The 18,608-nt window shown below is 46.7% G+C and overlaps 1 long non-coding RNA gene across 1 annotated transcript in view; it reads left to right on the top strand.

Annotated features, from left to right (window-relative positions):
* Positions 1 to 5,589: 5,589 nt before the first annotated feature.
* LOC128341317 (uncharacterized) overlaps positions 5,590 to 18,608 on the top strand; it is a 133,132-nt gene continuing 120,113 nt past the window's right edge. Inside the window, exon 1 of the long non-coding RNA XR_008314343.1 lies at positions 5,590 to 5,776. This is a non-coding gene — a long non-coding RNA (uncharacterized LOC128341317). The remainder of the gene's footprint in view (positions 5,777 to 18,608) is intronic.

Raw genomic sequence — 18,608 nt, 5'->3', positions numbered from 1 at the left:
AATGAATTCTAGACCTTTTTATGAACTTGTTCATTTCAAAGGGTGACCTGGGTAGGATACATATACAGGAGTAATCTTAGTTATTTTCCAAATTCCTTTCATTACTGCATACCTTCCAATTTGGTTTTGCATGGTTTCAGTGATTTTTCAGACCCAACCCCTTCTCATTCTAATTTAAAACAAAATAAAACATTGGTTTTGTTTCAAGTGCTCCCAGGATTGGTGACCATAGTGTCCAGGAGAAAGGGGCCAGGAGGAGGCATACAGCTGCATTGCGGAAGGCTGTCTCTCTGCAGCCCACATGGTGCATTGCGGGTTGTGGGAGGACTTCCTCCTTCTGATCTCAGGTCTGGAGTCTGCTGCTGCATGGTTGTGTGGACATGTGAGCAGCAGAGTCCCAAAGAGGCTCCAATCATTGGGACAAGGTAAGGAGGTTCCAGCCTTCCCCTCAGCCCAGCCCACTTTGGTTGTGCAAATGATCTCATTGTGTAATCAATGCGTGTTTCTTCTAGGAACACCACAGGTACTCTGCCCTTCATTAAGTGTCTTGCAGTTCTATACTTTTTATTTATTCATTCATTCGTTCATTCATTCATTCATTCATTCAATTACGATACCACCCTTCCAGAAATGGCTCAGGGCTGTACTTTTAGGAATTATTCAGGTCAGCTACTTCTAATATCAATTGCAATATACTCTTTATTGCTTATTTTTTACTTATTGTTTATTTTTTATTCATCCCCTTGCTAACAGAGCAAAGAGGTACCCTTTAAAGTGATGATTCACTTTATGGAGCAGGGGGAGAGCAACTGGCCCTGTCCATCCCCAGCACAGCATCCCTCCAGTGGCTCTTGCTGTTGTCTGTCTTATGTTTCTTTTTTCAATTGAGAGCCCTTTGGGGACAGGGAGCCATTTTATTTACTTACTTATTTATATCTATGTAAACCACTTTGGGGACTCTTGTTGAAAAGTGGTATATAAACATCCTTTGTATTTATATTTAAACATAAAAAAGGGCAGTAATACAAATGCACAAGTGCAATGGCCGACATCCAGACCAGCACTGCGCTAGTATGTCAAACAAAGATCAGCAGATGCAAAAAGGTCACATAGCTGAGTTGATGCTCACAGTTATATAGGAACATAGGAAGCTGCCTTGTACTGAGTTAGACCATTGGTCCACCTAGCTCAAGAACAGCTCTTTTCCCCTTGCAGCCCTCCAGGTTGTCACACGATGAGGACCCAACACACTCCTACTAGATAAATTAATGTGGATTTCAAGGGATCTGTTCATCCTTTTACATTCGCACTGTTGCAAGCCAGAGAGACACTCCATCAAAGCAGAGGCCATTACTTTGACATATAACTGGTGCCAATCAAAGGAGGCAGGGGGACCAGGCTCCAGATCTCATCAATATCCTCCTATAGAGATCTCAGCTACACCAATCAAATATTAATCGCGCATAATTATTTATTTATATAGCAGCAACCCCATGCATGGGGCAGGGAGGAGAGACCCCTGTTGCAGGGAGCTAACAAACTAAATAATAAATACCTATCAATCTAGGGGAATAAATAATAGATCTCACGCTTCCAAACACAGGCTCCATCTTCGGCTCTCCCTTTTACTGATCCCTGTAAAGCTGTTGTTGTTTATAGAGATCTGATTGGAAATTAGCTCCTTTGATGGCCTTCTAGCTACTGCAGGAAACCCACACCTTTCCAAGCTCCATTGAGTTGCAGGTAGAGAATCCAAATTGCCATCAGCAGGGGGGCTGTTAATTAGATCTAATATTAAATTGATTGACCCATAAGCTCTGTGAAGCACAACAATGCAGTGTGGAGCTTTCTCTTTTTTAAACTAGCAAAATACCTATTGTAATGACGGATGGTCTGTGTGTGGAGAAATGCATCACTTTTAGCTGCAGGATGCCTGTTAGTCGCAGCGGGGTGGGAGGGAATGTTGGGAAATGGCTTTTTTAGGGATGTGCAAAAAGAAAAAAAGAACGTTTGAGAAAGTTCACTTGTGTAGTGATAGTCAGGCTTGCGGGAGGAATAGGCCTCAATTAGAGAATCTGCTTGGAGGGTGGGCCTCTCCAAGTAAGGAAGGCGGCCCAGGAGAATCAAATACCTGTGGCCCAATCCTGAGTGAGGGGTGGGGTTTACTGGAAAGCAGCCTATAGAGGAGGGGTATGTTCAGTTCTTCCCTGAAGGAAGTCTGATCAGCAGCAACTGTAGGGAAAGGGGAGAGTAACAGCCTTGCGCTGGGAATCAACTGGTATTTCCTTACCCGCAGATAAGTAGGAAGGATAGGGACCAGTTTTAGTTAGACGTGTCAGGCAATTTATTTTTGTTTTAGGTGTTTGGATATGACTGCATGGTTCTTGTAGTTCCTGGGGAAGGGTTTTACTTGAATGGAAGCAGTGGCTGTGATGCCTCTATAGTTTTCTTTATCATCCAGTTATTAATAAATCCTTCTTGTTAAAGAATGTTACTCCTAAATGGGTCCTACTCTAGTCACACACTCTTGAATGCCTAAGACTGCTCACTTTACTCTCCCAGAATATTCCCTTGGAAGGGCGAATCTGAGGAGCCAAAGATGTAATATAACATGGTTTTTTATGGGTAAAATGGGGATACAGGGCCACCAGGGCCTGTGGGACTTCTGGGGGCCACTGGAGGTTCTCCCTACTACCCTCACCCCTGTCTCTTTGGCTGCCCAATCACCACCTCTCCTTGACTTTACTCTTGATGTCACCAGGATTGGAGCCTGCCTGACTACATGGCCCCACTAGCTTTCTGGTCACCTGCCGGCAGCTCCACTACAACTGTTGCTGGCCTCCCTCTCTTGGCTGGCTATAACATGGTCTAGTAACACAGGAAGCGGCATGGGCAGCTGGGCAGAATGTGAGCAAACAGCAAGTAGTGGTATTGGCGGCAGTGACAGCAATGGGAGCCATGCCATATCATTGCTATGCCACTGCTTAAAAAAAACAAACGATCTTAAAGTGGTTGAGAGCCCTGCTAACTAAATTGACAGCTAGAGCTGTAGGGAAATTGCGTGTCTCCATTCGCCTTAGTTTGGAGTTGCTCTGAAGATGGCATTAGAGTGTAGACTGAGAGTGCAGCAGCAGCAAGATCAAATGACGGAACCCCCCCAAAGAGGGTCCATATGGCAGTACGGCTGTACTTATAAATATTTCAAATGTCAGTGCACAAGGCTGCAATCAGACCAAGCTGTTTACCTTACTTTGAATAATGATTAGCAAAACATTTGTCATAGTAGAATAACATACAAATCTAACCATTATATCCCCATGGTTTTTTCTCCAACCAACATAATTAATTACCCTTTAAAACTCTCACATACCAAACTGACTGCTGGAGGATGCACTGCCACTTCTACCTCATCCACAACTCCTCTTTCTCCTCCACCATTGCCTCTCTCCTTTCTCCAAAGTAAGTGATTTGTGTGTGTTTTTGCCTTGGAGAAAGGAAGGTAGGGGTGTGTGAGCTGGCTCAGTTTGAACCGGCTCGGCTCGACGGGTTCGGAGTCGAACCAGACCAGCCTCAGCTGGTGAGGATTCCCCTTTAGCAGTACAGGGGTAGGGCTGCTATCCTAAGTCTAGAGGGGGTGAATTTAATTTTCACAAATAGAGGCTGCATCAGCTGTAGGGTGTGGATTCCCCCCCCCCACTGGCCTCCCCTCAATTTGGGCCTTCTCTGGCCCAGTTCGGGCCCCTGTGCATATGTGGGGGCCATTTTAGTTACCTCCGCACATGCACAGAGGCCATTTGTGTTCACGTGTAGCCTCACATCCAAATGCAAACCAAGGTGAACCCTGCTTAGCAAAGGACAATTCATGCTCTCGACCAGAAGACCAGCTCTCCATCCCCTCCATCCTTGGTGTGAGATCAAGGGTCTCTCAAACACACACAAGCGTCCTTATTTTCATCACTGAAATCCTGGAGGACATGATGCCATGCTGGAAGCCCCAAGAACGGCCTAGTGGCAGACAATACCATTCTACAGCTGAAGCTAAGCAGCTCTGGCTCTGAATGCAGCCTGGATGAGAGACTGTCTGTGAACCATATGTAAGCCAGGCCGAGCTCTTTGGAAGGAGAGCAGGATAGAAATGCAATCCATAAATAATTCTTCCAAGCCCTCGTGCCAACACCAGAAGAGTGACTAAACCGCTCTTTGTATAACAGCACAGGAGGGGGTAAGCAGGATCAGACCTAAGCTCCCCCCAAAGGTCTTGCTGTTCTATTGCTGATAATGGGCTTAGTTCCTCCTTCCCAGTGATGGTGCTCTTGTAGAAAGGTTAAACAACTCCAGCTTGATTTACATAATTTAATCCTCCTTCCCCCCACCATCTTGTCTGGAAGTGAAAACAGAAGGTTGTTTTTTTGGAGGCAGATCAGATGCGCAGCCGTTTCCATACAGCCATTAATCAACTTGACCCTCCCCTCACTTCGGCTGCTTGGGGTGACCTCTACACTTTTGACACCTCTATCCAAATTTCCATAATGTTCCAGCGAAAGGCCATGCCAGTTGTGCTACTTTTCGACATAATTGCTCCCTTTTAATACCCTTTTGTTGGCTAATCCTGCTCAAGCAATCCTATGCGAGGTTAAGGTGTAATCTATCCTGGTAATGCAGGGGATTTCTGCCTTGTTCATCAGGCTTCTCAGCTATTTTCCTAGCTCATTAAATTGGTTATAAAGGACCCCAAACATGCTCATAATTCAGTTTCTAGAAAGAGGTGGGTTCTGTTGGAGTTATTTGAGACAATGAAGAAGACAGATTGACAGTTCTTGTAATGGTGAAGAAAGAAATACTCTTTCGGTGTGAAATTCCTCCCATTAATGGTCAGGCAATATAGGATCATGGAGGACAAGTCTATCAACCCATTCACACGATCATATATACCTGGGTACAACCTCTGACCTGGATATGCATGGTTGTGTGAATGGGTGTGTGTATACTCAAATGCCCATTCACACAACCATGCATACCCAGGTATATATGGTCATGTGAATGGGATGTATCAGTGGCTACTAATCCTGATGGCTGTAGACCATCTCCATGTTCAGAGGGAGGATTCTTCTTAATATCTGTTGCAGGGGAGCAACAGCAGGGGAGGGAGCATGCTTACATCTCCTAGTTGTGGACTTCCCAGAGGCATCTGGTGGGCCACTGTGTGCAACAGGGTGCTGGACTAGATATGGCTTTGGTATGATCTAGCAAGGCTGTTTGGGGATATACGTTTTTTCACTGCTTCATTCCAAGTCAGACCACTGGCCCCTCTAGCTCAGGATTGTCTGTACCCACTGGCAGTGGCTCTCTAAGTTTTCAGGCAGGAGTCTCTCTCAACCCTATCTGGAGATGCCAAGGATTGAACCTGGAACCATAGGCGTAACTGGGGGGCAGGGGGGGCATGTGCCCTGGGCGCCGTTGAGGTGGGGGCGCCATACCAGTCCCTGCCACCCCCACCCCATTGCCCACCTGCCCAGCCCCAGGGCCCCTCAGCCACTTGCCTCCAGCTCCGGCTGATCGGCAAAGAGGCCTAGGATCGGCAAGGCCTGCAAACTGCAGAGCTCTTCTCTCCTCGCCTCTCAGCTGATCGGCGGGTGGGCGGGGCTTCCAGAGAGGCCTCCGAGTAGGCCTCCCTGAAGCCTGAACTCGAGTAGGCCCCAAGCAAGGAAGGAAGGAAGGAGGAAGCAGGCAGCAGACCCTCTGCCCAGACCAGACCATCCAGAACAGCTATTGCTAGGTAGGCTGTGAATTCCTTTTTGTGGTTACCCCCATATATAGGGATCTGCTTGCCATAGGGCTTTGATATGGGGGGTGGGGCGAGACTGAGAAGTCTCTGAATATTTAATTTAAAACAGACTGGAAAATGTGCTGGCTTTAAAAACAAAAACTATCTAAAAAGGCCTATAAGTGGCTTGTTTCATGTCAGAAAATTACAAACACTTCTGGAACAAGTATATTTTATTTATTTTCATTCATTCATTCATAAATGCACTTATGTTCAAGTTGTTTTGCAATCCAGAAGGTCTGAGTGAGAACTGTGAAGCATGTGTTGTGATTTTATTTTATTTTATTTTATTTTTCTTGTGTGTGAACTGCTCCCCAATAACTTGCAGGGACTTCAGGGTAAATCTGGCCAACATGTGAATGCAGCACCCCTATTCCAGAGGAGATGTGTGTTAAAGGGCTTTAAAAGCCTGGTGTGAAAAGACTCCTGGAATCAAACTTGACTGAATTTGTTCAGAATTCTGAGAAAACAAACATAGGCTCACCCTGCATGGTTGAAAGTCTCCTTTGCTAATCTGCAGCAAGGGGTCCATTTTAATAATTAGCATTGCTAGTGTGTTCTAGGCATTAAAAGTAGCACAAATATATAGTACTCAATGTATATCACTATATACTGTGAAGTGTGCATGCGTGTATTCAGTGAAATGTATTTCCAGGTAGCATACTTATTTTGAAATATCAGACTTAAATTCTTGGGGGCCTGGGGTGTGTGGAGGCCCTGGACTTTGAGGGGCTGGGGGCCCATTTTGAAATCCTGTCTCTGGACCCATTCCAACCTTGCTATGCCCCTGGCGGAATAGTTACATATGTATTGATCACTACACATGGGTTTCTGCACAGCACCTGCACAGAAGAAACTTCCATGTAGAAAATGTGTCTCTTGTAAATTGACCCTGAATTTTCCATCCATGACTGGGATATCTGAGAGTTAGAGTCAATAATAAAAGAACAGCACACTGCTTGTGACAGGAAGGGGCAAATTACAATGATTTCTTAGTTTGGCAGGGGCTGGTTTTGGCCCTGGCAGAACCAGGGGCTGGTTTTGGCTATCTGCTCCTGTTGCAAATTCCTCTGTCTAGTGTGGCAAACTAATGTATCCTCCTCCCTCTTGGTGTCAAAGTAAGCACTAGTGTGGTGAATGCACATATACCCCATCATGAGCCAACAGTCATCATAAGACAAAGGCTGGCAGGAATCATTCACTGGTTTATAGACCCACCACCACCTTCTTCTTCCCCTGTTTTGCTAGTGGCTATTTGGGCAGGTGATCCTCTAGGACAAAGTCATGTTTTTTTAAAAAGAATGAGATGAGACAGAGAAAATGACACTTGGAATCCTCGCATAACTCCTGACTGTTGTTCTAAGTCTTTTACAGAGATGGCTCATGTTTTCAGGTTTTGATCAACAACCATGTCTAGATGATACAGTGTTCCTTTTAACAGGGATTTCCAGATATTGCTGACTACAAGTCCCATCATTCCTGCTTGGACAGTGGCGCAATTTCAGTGCTTGCCCTAGGCTCCATTTTGCCTAGTTACGCCTCTGAATACCTGTCTTGTCTTTTCCATTTTGGAACACAAAACCTATTACTATGTTTAAAAGCATTTATTTTCTGGCCATGAGGACTGCAAACTTAGGCTGTTGGTATGCAAGACATTTCTTTAAAATATATATTTCTAAAGAGCCTTGTAGCCTCATGTTTCCTTTTTCCTGTCCCAGTATACTTGCACGGATGCAGCCCACAACCCACATTTGACTATGGCTGTGACACATTTCCATATTTCCGGGGGTGGCAGGGGGCGCACGGCGGGGGGGCGCAATTTCAGTGCTTGCCCCGGGCGCTGTTTTCCCTAGTTACGCCTCTGCCTGGAACCTTCTGCATCCAAAGCAGATGCTCTACCACTGAGCTACAGCTCCATCCCCAAAGCTGGTGTGCATGGGTCTCCCACCCAAACACTGACCACACCAAGACCTGCTTAGCTCCACCAAAGTTCTATATCATGTGCCCTTAGACCATGCTCTGGAACCCAGAGTGTGAAACTTACTGGGCCCACTAAGCCTGATCAGGGCTTCATTGCCCAAATGCCACTGCCACTTGCACTTTGCACCAATCATCCAGGAAGGTCACAGGCAATTTGGAAGCATATTGTCTGCAGCTCTCCAGGGATTCAAATAGGAATCTCGCAGCCCTACCTGGAGATACCAAGGACTGAACCTGGGACCCAAAGCAGACCTTCTTCCACTGAGCTATGAGGAGAGCCAGTCTGTGTGGTAGCAACATGAATTGTCCCCTTTGCTAAGCAGGGTCCACTCTGGTTTGCATTTGAATGGGAGACTACATGTGAACACTGTCAGGTATTCCTCTGGATGGGGCTGATCTGGGAAGAGCACCTGCCTGCTTGCATGCAGAAGGTTCCAAGTTCCCTCCCTGGCATCTCCAAGATAGGACTGCGAGGGAGTCCCGCCTGCAGCCTTGGAGAAGCTGCTGCCAGTCTGTGTAGACAATGCTGTGCTAGATGGACCAATGATCTGGCTCGGTATAAGGCTGCTTCCTATACTCCTATAATCTGTCCCTCGCTCCCTTTTTGTATGCCCCCCCTTTGTCCCTTGCTCCCTTATTTACCTTGCCCACCCAATTTCGCTCCGAGAGATTAACAGAATGCATAGTAGCAGCTGAAAGGAAGAGAGAAGACGCAGCCTATTGGGGAGGGTATTGCTGTGCACACATACACAAGTTCCATGACTCCCCCCCCACCCGCCGCCGAGTTCCAGGGATGATAAATGAAGACTGCCAAGCAGCCTCACAGAAGCAGGAGGCCCACAGTAGGCAACTGCCTAGGCCTGGGCTGCCTCTGTTGTCTGTGGCCACGCCAATCGCTCAGCTGCCAGAGAGAGCCATGTGCTCCGAGAGCCACTTTGGGGATTGAGGGGATGACTGACGGCATGAACAATCCGTTGGCTCCTTCTTCTCCCTTCCACAATAAGAGGCATTCCCCCCAGCAGCTGGCTTGGCTGTCTGGAGACGCAAATGTCACCCAATCGCTACAGACTCAACAAGCCTTTGAATCTGGGCTGGAACCGCTTTGACTTTTGGCACCCCTTGCCTAATTAGTGTATGAAACATCCATTTGAGCAGATCCTCCACATAATTAACCCGCAATTGTTTTAATGAACATTCGCCCGATAGCGTGTCACACATGGCCCCCGTTGTCAGCCGACTGCACGTCCTCCTCTCTGCCTTGTGCCTATGGAGGAGCCGGGGAGGCGATGCAGGAAATGCCATTTGGAAGGTTGACACTTAACCCGCGGACATCAGGCAGAGCCTTAACATGCCATCAGCCTGGAGGAGGACGAAAAGAGAAGATGGTCTGGAAATATACGGGAGGGATGATTCCGAAAGGTTTGTGGAAACCAAAGGACACCCTATGCCTGTGGTCTTGTTCACGGGTTTAGTACGGCACATGTCTTCATTTGCATAACTGTTAACAAGCAGATACAAGTGGGCAAAGATCTGGATAGGCAGTTCAAGCCAATGTGTGACATTCACTGTCACTTCTTCAGCCTCACAGCCCCCCTTCTTTGCCTCCCTCATGCACAGCACCTATCTGCTAGAAATTCCAGCTTGAATATCCAGAAATGCAGCAATGAGAGAGAGAGAGAGAGAGAGAGAGAGAGAATGAGAGAGAGAGAGAGAGAGAGAGATGGTTCCCTGTCCAAAAGGGGCTCATATTTTAAAAAACAACAACACACACACTCACACAAACATAAGGTAGATGCCAGCAACAGCCACTGGAAGGATGCTGTGCTGGGGCTGGATAGGGCCAGTTGCTCTCCCCTTGCTAAATATAAGAGATCTGCCACTTTTAAAGGTGCCTCTTTGCTCAGTTAGCAGGGTTAAGGTTAGAAAGACCTGGGGTGATTCAGCAGGCACTGGCACTCTATTGGCTCTCTAGGATCATCTCATTCACAAGATCTTCATGAACATAGGAAACTGCCTTGTACTGAGTCAATCCATTGGTCCATCTAGCTCAGTATTTTCTACACTGGCGGGCAGCAGTTTCTTCAAGGTTTCAAGCAGGAGTCTTCCCCCAGCCTTACCTAGAGATGCCAGCAACTGAAGCTGGGACTTTCTGCCTGCAAAGCAGATGCTCTACCACTGACCTACAGCCCCATCCTCAAAGGTGGTATACATGGGTCTCCCATCCCAACACGGATCACACCAAGTCCTGCTTAGCCTGAGCAAGGTGACTGTCATCTGGTTCTATACTTTCTCTGCCTTGCTTCCATGATCCCTCTGGAGTTCTGGCTGTGGACTTGAGGTAGACAAGTTCAACTTCATATATTTTGCCTCCTGTCTTCATTGGGTGTGGGGGCAACTGAATCTCTCAGAATCAGCTTTCCTTTTTCTGTATTGCAAAAGTACAAATTAATTAAAATCCCTGAAGTATAATTAAACACACGCATGCAACAGCAAAAGACTAAAAAGGATTGGCAGCAACAACAAACCACACAAAACGTCTACTTATCCATAACTATCTTTTGATTTCTTCTTGGCAAAACCCAGAATTGAAGCAGAGGTGAACACTGTAAAAATTATTATTCAGATCATATTCCTTATTATATCATGGATTATTGGTCTCTGTGATTGAATAAAAACCTGGAGCTTTATTTAGTTCTCAGTAAAGCTGTTATTTTGACCAATTTCATAATTTCCCATCTTTTAAACAACTAATCTTTCTCAGAGAGCTCCTGTGTTGACTTCCATTATTTCCTGAAGATTAATCAGGCACAGAAAAATAATATACCAAAGAATACTGTAGAATTGAACTGGTACATAATTCAGTGAAAAAACTTGGATAGTTAGATGGAGAAAAATGCCAAGCTTCTCAAAGTGTATTTATTACCAGACTCTGAAACCTCTGCACTCTTACACAAATGTATGAAAGCCCCTCTATCTTTATGGCAACACCAACATTTTCCATTTGTTTGACAAATCATATGGATTTTACCAGGATGTAAATGTCACTGCATATATGGCATTGCCAATGAAACAGTAGGTTTGTACACATGACCCCTGGCAGCGTAGGAGAAGCAATCGCCCTGGGTAGGACAGCCAGGCAAGCTTCCGGGTTCTGGTCATGTGCTTGCGAACTTTACGGTGGGAAGTAAGGAGAATGATTGTGTGCAAGGTGGCAGCTGCATAGGATGGCTTTTCCTCCAACTTCGGTAAAAAGCTGGAGGCAGAATCTGGGTAGGTGTAATGACCTGCCTTGGCTGACTGCCCAGCAGCTGCAAAAACCACTCTTTTTTGAGCGGAAAGGAGAGCCGACAGACAGGAATGGAAAGTCAGACAAAGCCAGTAGTCAACACCAGAGGATGGATGATTGGAGAGTCACAAACATTGCCAGAGGTCTAACGCGGGAAGTCCACAGGATCAGGGGTTCACACAAAAAGGAGTCAGACAACAACACACGGGTCATAGGAACATAGGAAGCTGCCATATACTGAGTCAGACCATTGGTCTATCTAGCTCAGTATTGTCTTCACAGACTGGCAGCGGCTTTTCCAAGGTTGCAGGCAAGAATCTCTCTCAGCCTTATCTTAGAGAAGCCAGGGAGGGAACTTGGAACCTAGATGCTCTTTCCAGAGTGGCTCCATCCCTAGTAAGGGGAATATCTTCCAGTGCTCACACATCAAGTCTCCCATTCATATGCAGCCAGGGCGGACCCTGCTTAGCTAAGGGGACAAGTCATGCATGCTACCACAAGATCAGCTCTCCTCTCTTCAAGGTCAAGGTTGCTCACAGTAGGGCTGGTCACTATGGACGTTGTTTCCAGCACAGATCCAGCTTCCAGGCTGCCTTAAATAGGCAGAGTGCTGAGAGCCCTGCCCATCACTGTAGCTGAGGTCTTATCAAGGAGATATGGCCGGGCCAGAGTTGGGGTATCTGTTCCTTCAGGCCAGCCTCTCTGACCGACGGCATTCCTCCCTCTGAGCCTGTACTCTGGCCAGATGTTGCTGTCGGGGATCTGGGGCAGGAGCCTTGACCTCAGCGGCCTTGGAAGCTTCGTCAGGAGGAGAAAGGGAAGGAGACAGAGGAGCCTGCAATCATGTCAGCTCTGGCTCTGTTGAGCCAGCCGGAGTTTAAGCCTGCTCCCCCTGCTCTGGGTCTTCATCTGAAGAATCGTCCTCCATGGCCCTCATGGGGTCATCACAGTAGGACATGCTGATCCTCCTCAGCTACCACCTTGCACATGATCATTCTCCCCATCTCCTACCTTAATGTTCGCAAGCATATGACGCAACCAAAAATCTGGAGCGCACCTGTCCTTCCTACCCAGGCTGGGCACTTCTCCCTGCTAGTAGCTGTGTGAACAAGCCTATTTGCTACATAAATGTAATGCTACAGAGAGAAGCCACCTAATGGTGAAGTGGGAAAATGACTTGACTAGCAAGCCAGAAGTTGGCAGTTCGAATCCCCACTGGTATGTTTCCCAGACTATAGGAAGCACCTATATCGGACAGCAGCGATATAAGAAGATGCTGAAAGGCATCATCTCATACTGCACTGGAGATGGCAATGGTAAACCCCTCCTGTATTCTGCCAAAGACAATCACAGGGCTCTGTGTTCACTAGGAGTTGACACCGACTCAACGGCACACTTTACTTTTACCTTACAGAGAAATGCTATAAACTAACCTTCAGTCAAATATGAAGACAGCATATTTGCTTTTATTGCACATATATAGTGAGGTCCTTGACACAATCAACAATGGTGTTCTACCCAGGTTTGGGAGCTGTGTGTGCTCCCAATTTTCACATGTGTGGAAGCAAGATAAGAGGAAAACCCGGGTAGAAGTGATTGTGTGGAAGCAAGGTAGGAGGAGAAACTGGGTGACTTTTCCTCCTACCTTGCTTCCAGACAATCACTTCTACTCAGGTTTTCCTTTAACCTTGCTTCCACACAACCAAAAATTGGGAGCACACACAGCTCCCAAACCTGGGTAGAAATAGTTTTTGATTGTGTGAATGACCTGAGTACATATTAAGGTCATTCTCACAACCCTTACCAGTAAAATGAGGGTGGCTGTCAAGAAGACAGGCTCCTACCTGCCTCCCCACAGATGAGCAGGACGTTCTCCAGAATGCGGCTGCTTGTGAGCCCACACAAATGCGGGGTAGCAGGTGGCAGGGTGCTGGCAGGAGGGAGGAAAGCCATGCTGGGTCTTCCAGGAGCCCAGCATGCAGCATGCAGTGTGTAAGCAGCAGAGCAGCTGCTTTATCACCTTTATCACAAGAGGTGGTGACAGCCAACAATCTGGATGGCTTTAAGAGGGGTTTGGATAACTTCATGGAGGAGAGGTCTGTCAACGGCTACTAGTCGGAGGGCTATAGTAGGGGTGTAGCAAGGTTGGAGTGGGCCCAGAGACAAGATTTTAAAATGCCCCCCCGAAGTAAAATATCTATCTATCTATCTATCTATCTATCTATCTATCTATCTATCTATCTATCTATCTATCTATCTATCTATCTATCACCTATGTGCCACAATAGATCATGCTAATTTTTTAAAAAAAGATTTTGTAAGTTGTGGACGATGCAAGTCATTTAATGGTACTAGAGAAAGACATGCTGTTCTGGTAGCTCCAGGTCTTAACACTCACATCAATTTCGGAGGATGAATACAACTGATGGAAGCGCGGCTGGGGGAGTCAGTCATGTGACTTGCCTCTGGGGGGCCCCCAAGGCAGTGGGCCCCCAGACAACTGTCTCCCCTTACCCTATTATAGTTACGCCCCTGGGCTATAGAGCTCCTCCAGACTCAAAGGCAGGATGCTTCTGAATACCAGTTGCAGGCGAGTAACAGCAGGAGAGAGGGCATGCCCTCAACTCCTGCCTGTGGCTTCCAGCAGCATCTGGTGGGCCACTGTGTGAGACAGGATGCTGGACTAGAAGGGCCTTGGGCCTGATCCAGCAGGGCTGTTCTTATGCTCTCATTATTGGAGCTTCTCCACTCTACATGGCTGCTCCTTCCCCCTGGCTTAATGCCTAAAATGGTGGTGGGCCAGAGCTCTCAGTGCTCTGGATGATATAAGCTGCCTGGGTTACCCCACGGTCATTTTGTTAAGAATCTTTACGTACCACTTTTCAACACATTATGCATTTCTGTAAATGATCCTTTTCTGTAAATTGCCCTGGAAGCATTGTTGAAAGGTAGTACAGGTATCTATTGTGCATGCATACACGGTCACATACGCACACACATATGTTACACCATCTCTGCATCTGCACTAATTTTGTTAGGGTTATTTTATGTATGTAAATGGGGTTATGCTATCGAAATGATGGAGACAGTAATACTGTCAATTCTGTCAGTAATTTTGACCAGAAACCTGGTCAACTGTGAGGCATTGTGGCACATTTCAAACCCCAGTGTTCTTTCTGAATTATCTGTTTTTCCAGTGGAGCTGGAAAGACTCTCTGAAATATCACCTCAAACCTGGATTGTGGTTCTGCTGTCTAAATTTATTGGGCATAACACTGGTCTCTGCTGCATGGAAGGGTACAATAAAAGATAGCGCAGTGCAGTTGGACTGTGATTTAATGAACATACTCTTTTTATGATGAGATACTGGGACTGTAATATAGAGCATCTGCTTGTGAATGAATGTGACAGACTCTTGTGATGGGATTTGTGAGGCTCCAGACCCTGCCAGACCACCTGCCTCTCTATATATACATTAATAAAGTTGTTGCCTTCAGTTTAAACCAAGAACTTGTGTCTAACCTGTGCATTCCTGTGCCCACAGGACTGGGCACATACTGCCTAAAACTTGCATCTCTGGGTGGTTTGCAATTAAAATCATTAACATTAAAATCATTTAAAACCCAACATTAAAAGTATCACAACTATAAATCTAATTAAAAGCCCGGGTGAACAAATATGTCTACAGATCAATTTGAGTGGGCCAGAAGCAGTGGTAGACATGGCCTCCAGATCATTGGGCAGCCAGGTCCACCCATTGTTTTGGGCAGGGAGGAAGGGGAGTTGTAGTTCAACAACAGCTGGACAGCCAAAGTTGCCTACCCCTGGTTAAGTCCATTTCAACAGAAGCCCTCCCATACCTGTCACCTTGCTACAATATCTTTGTTTAACATTCCCATGCACTACTACATGCAAATTGCCTTGTTCTTCAGTGATCCATTTCGAAGGATCTTGCTTTGCCATCTGTGACTACCTACACGAGGGCCCCCAAGGGATTGCCTTGTAACAAAGCATGCCCATGCAGAACACAACCACCTAATTTGCAAATGGACAGCAGAACCCTTGAATCCATTGTGGAATGCTTCACTACCTAATCCTGAGGGCCTCTTCACTCTTCCCCCTCATGGTCCTCTCTCTTCATTCCACTTCAAAACTGGGATGCTGATTTGGATTTCTTCAAGACTTTTGCCTGAGGAGGGCCTCCTAATCCATGTCTTGTTGAGACTTCTAGAGAAAGGTCTACACTTCCTTCGATCTCTGCAAACCCACTTTTCTGTGGAGTGCATCTTAACCGCCACCTCCCCCCACACACTTTATGTAAACTGCAGTAAAGCAATAGTACATGTAATGGCATCTGCTCATGTTCATCTCTTATTTTGCTGATCCCTTTCCCATCTTTCTACTGTCACAAAATAGGTATGTTACCAAATTCTTTCCTTGCTGAAATCTGCAATTGAATGCATGGTGCCAGACCCTTCCTACTCTCCAGTGGATTGAATTATTAGCTTACATAGTAATGCAAGAAGCTGCCTTATACAGGAATGCCTGTACTGAGTTGGACCATTGGTCTATCTAGATGAGAAATGTCTACTCCAGGCCTGTGCAATTTGTGCCGTTTTGCAGATGTTGGCCTATGACGCCAATCATCCCTGACTATTGGACACTGTGAATGGCATTTTGGGAGTTGTAGCCCAGAAATTTAATTGTTTATGTTTTAATCTGTCAGCCGCCCAGATATTTGTATATGAGGTGGTATATAAATATGAAAAACAAACAAGTAAATAAAATAACATAAAATAAAAACCGCTTGAGGGCCAAAGTTGTACAGATGTGGTCTACCCTAACTGGCAGTCACTCTCAAAGGTTTCAGGCAGGGGTCTTTCCCTGGACCTACCTGGAGATGCCAAGGATTTAACCTTCTTCATGCAAAACAGATTCTCTGCCATTGAGTACGGTCCCCTTCCTTACTAAAGGGAAGGTAGCTTTTGAGATTGCCACGTCCATCTCTGTTTTTACATTCTGACACAAACAAAATGTACGGCACACGTGAGGGGGTCCTGGGGACTACTATACAACACCAGCTCCATTTGCATATCTTTGCAGGGGATAATCTCAACTTTTGTGGGGGGAATCATGTCAGACGCAGCCCTCAGAAGCATAAATAAGATGGCCTGCCAATCCAGGATCTCTGTAGCCCATTCTGTCTGCATCTGGCAACAGGCCTCCTCATTAGTGGTTTGGTAAATATTCAGGCCAAGATGGCAGTCTGTCACCTTCATCATCCTTTCATGCCAGCATGGCACTGGAGGATGTTAATCCAGACTGAAGCCTCTATACTCACAGCTCCAGGGAGCGGCACAGCTCGGAGAAGCGACAGTAACCTGCCAAGGTAGAACCGTGGAGAGCACATGATGTGGAGCTCATTTGCAATGATCCCCTCCCTCCCCCCTGTTCTCTGCCTTTCTCTTGCCCCACACATCAGGCTGCTGTGAAGCTATTTGTCAGCATTGCAGGGCAGCCATTAGCAGGTTGACCTTTCATCTAAATAGACTTGCCTGCGGCAGTTCCAGCACCTGTGCCCATCTGGGGTGTCACGCCAAGAAGGACTGTGAATAGAGCTGGCTGGATCAGGACCACGTATCTGCCATCCGGCTTCTCCTCTCCAAATGAATTTCTGCCTCACGGGCCATTTCCTCCAGCAAAATGAAAGGGAAACTGCCACGGCATGCCAAGCTCTGTCATATTTTTGTCACACACACCGGCATCCACGGAGGATTCAGTTTGGAAAGCCTGATTCATGCTGTGTGGAGCATGAATCCATGTCACTGATTCTGTGTCTTGCTGATGCAGAATTGGTGAATTCGGGCTGTGCAAAACCAGGGCCAGATTATGACATGCTGAGGCCTAAGCTATGTCAAGTTTAAAATGCCCCATAGCATTACAAAATGGCGTCACTCACTCCCCGCTCCCTGTGTGGCTCACAGTTACAGCAGTGTTTGCATGAAGAGGATTATGCTGCCTATAACTGTTGGCCTAAACGAGGCCTGTTCAACTTAACCCCTGCCCCCCGCCCCCCGGTATTTTTGGACTACAACTCCCATAATGCAGCTGAGGTGCAAGTGGGTTAATTTGTGGACTGTCTAACCCATTTGAACCAAATTGGATACAGTTACAGTGAGTGACACACAGGGACACCTCAATGGCATAGTTTGTGATGGTGCCATCCACCCTGATTCAAGATGGCAGATGCATACACTTCTGAGATGCAAGTGGGCTAACTTGTGAACCGCTTACCGTATTTTACGGACTATAAGACGCTACGGACTATAAGACGCACCTTAATTTTAATCCAGTTTTTCAGAGTTTTAACATATTAAACTGTTAAAACATATAAGACGCACCTGAATTTTGGCGGATATTTTTCGAGGAAAAAAGTGAGTCTTATAGTCCATAAAATACGGTAACCGATTTGAACCAAATTTACTACAGCTATAGGGACACATAGGGACACCTCAACGCCGTAGATTGTGTCAATGTCATCCAACCCAATTCAAGATGGCGGACACATAAACTTTTGAGGTGCAAGTGCACTAACTTGAGGACTGTCTAACCCATATGATCCAAATTTGATACAGTTGTAATGAGTTACACACAGGGACACCTCAATAGTATAGTTTATAATAATGTCATCCATCCTGATCTAAGATGGTGAATGCATGAACATTTGAGGTGCAAAAGATCTAACTTGTGCACCTCAATTTGAACCAAATTTAGTCCAGATGTAGAGACAATGAAAGGAAAGTAGGCTGATTAGTTCTTACTAGAACAATTTGTTTTGAACTAGCTGATCTTGCACAGAGCATCTGTGCTCTAGTGCACTCAGCACCTGCTTGCCTGTTCCTCCCCCCACCTGCTCAAGGCTCACCTGTTCCATCCCCCCACCCGCCCGCTGCTCGTCCATTCTTCCTCCCACTCGCCTGTTCCTCATCCTCACCCGCTCGTCGCTTGCCTGTTCATCCCCACCCACCCACTCACCCAGCAGCTGTGGGTCTGTGGTTGCACTGGGGCCCATTCAACTTTCCATTTGGCCGGCAGGCAGGTCCGGGGAAGGAGGCTGCATCAACCTCTCCACCACTTGCTCGGCTGTCTCCTCGTCCCTCTGCGCAGGCACAAAGAGGTCTCAATCAGCCCCAGTGTGGCCCGACCTGTCATTTGGCCAGCCTGGAGTTGGAGGCTGTGCTGGGCTCTCTGCTGCCTGCTCAGCCGGTCTCCTCTCCAGGAGGATAGCCACGGCTGGGCTGCCTACCTACTGTTTTCTCTCTCCACTCAGCCAGCTGCTACCACTGCCCGCTGCTTCCTCTTTCCCTCCCATCGCCCAGCTGTTCACCTTTTTTGTGACCATCCGCTTCTTTCTCCCCCTGCCACCGCTTTCCTCCCCCCTCCTGGCAGCTCACTCACGAACTCTCATGAGAGCTGCCACACATGGGATTAGTCATAGGTACATCTTAGAGAATTATA

The sequence above is a fragment of the Hemicordylus capensis genome, chromosome 1 (assembly GCF_027244095.1).
Source record: "Hemicordylus capensis ecotype Gifberg chromosome 1, rHemCap1.1.pri, whole genome shotgun sequence".
In the NCBI taxonomy this organism is placed as follows: Eukaryota; Metazoa; Chordata; class Lepidosauria; order Squamata; family Cordylidae; genus Hemicordylus; species Hemicordylus capensis.
The sequence above is the reverse complement of the archived record's forward strand: the minus strand, read 5'-3'. Positions and strand labels throughout refer to the sequence as shown.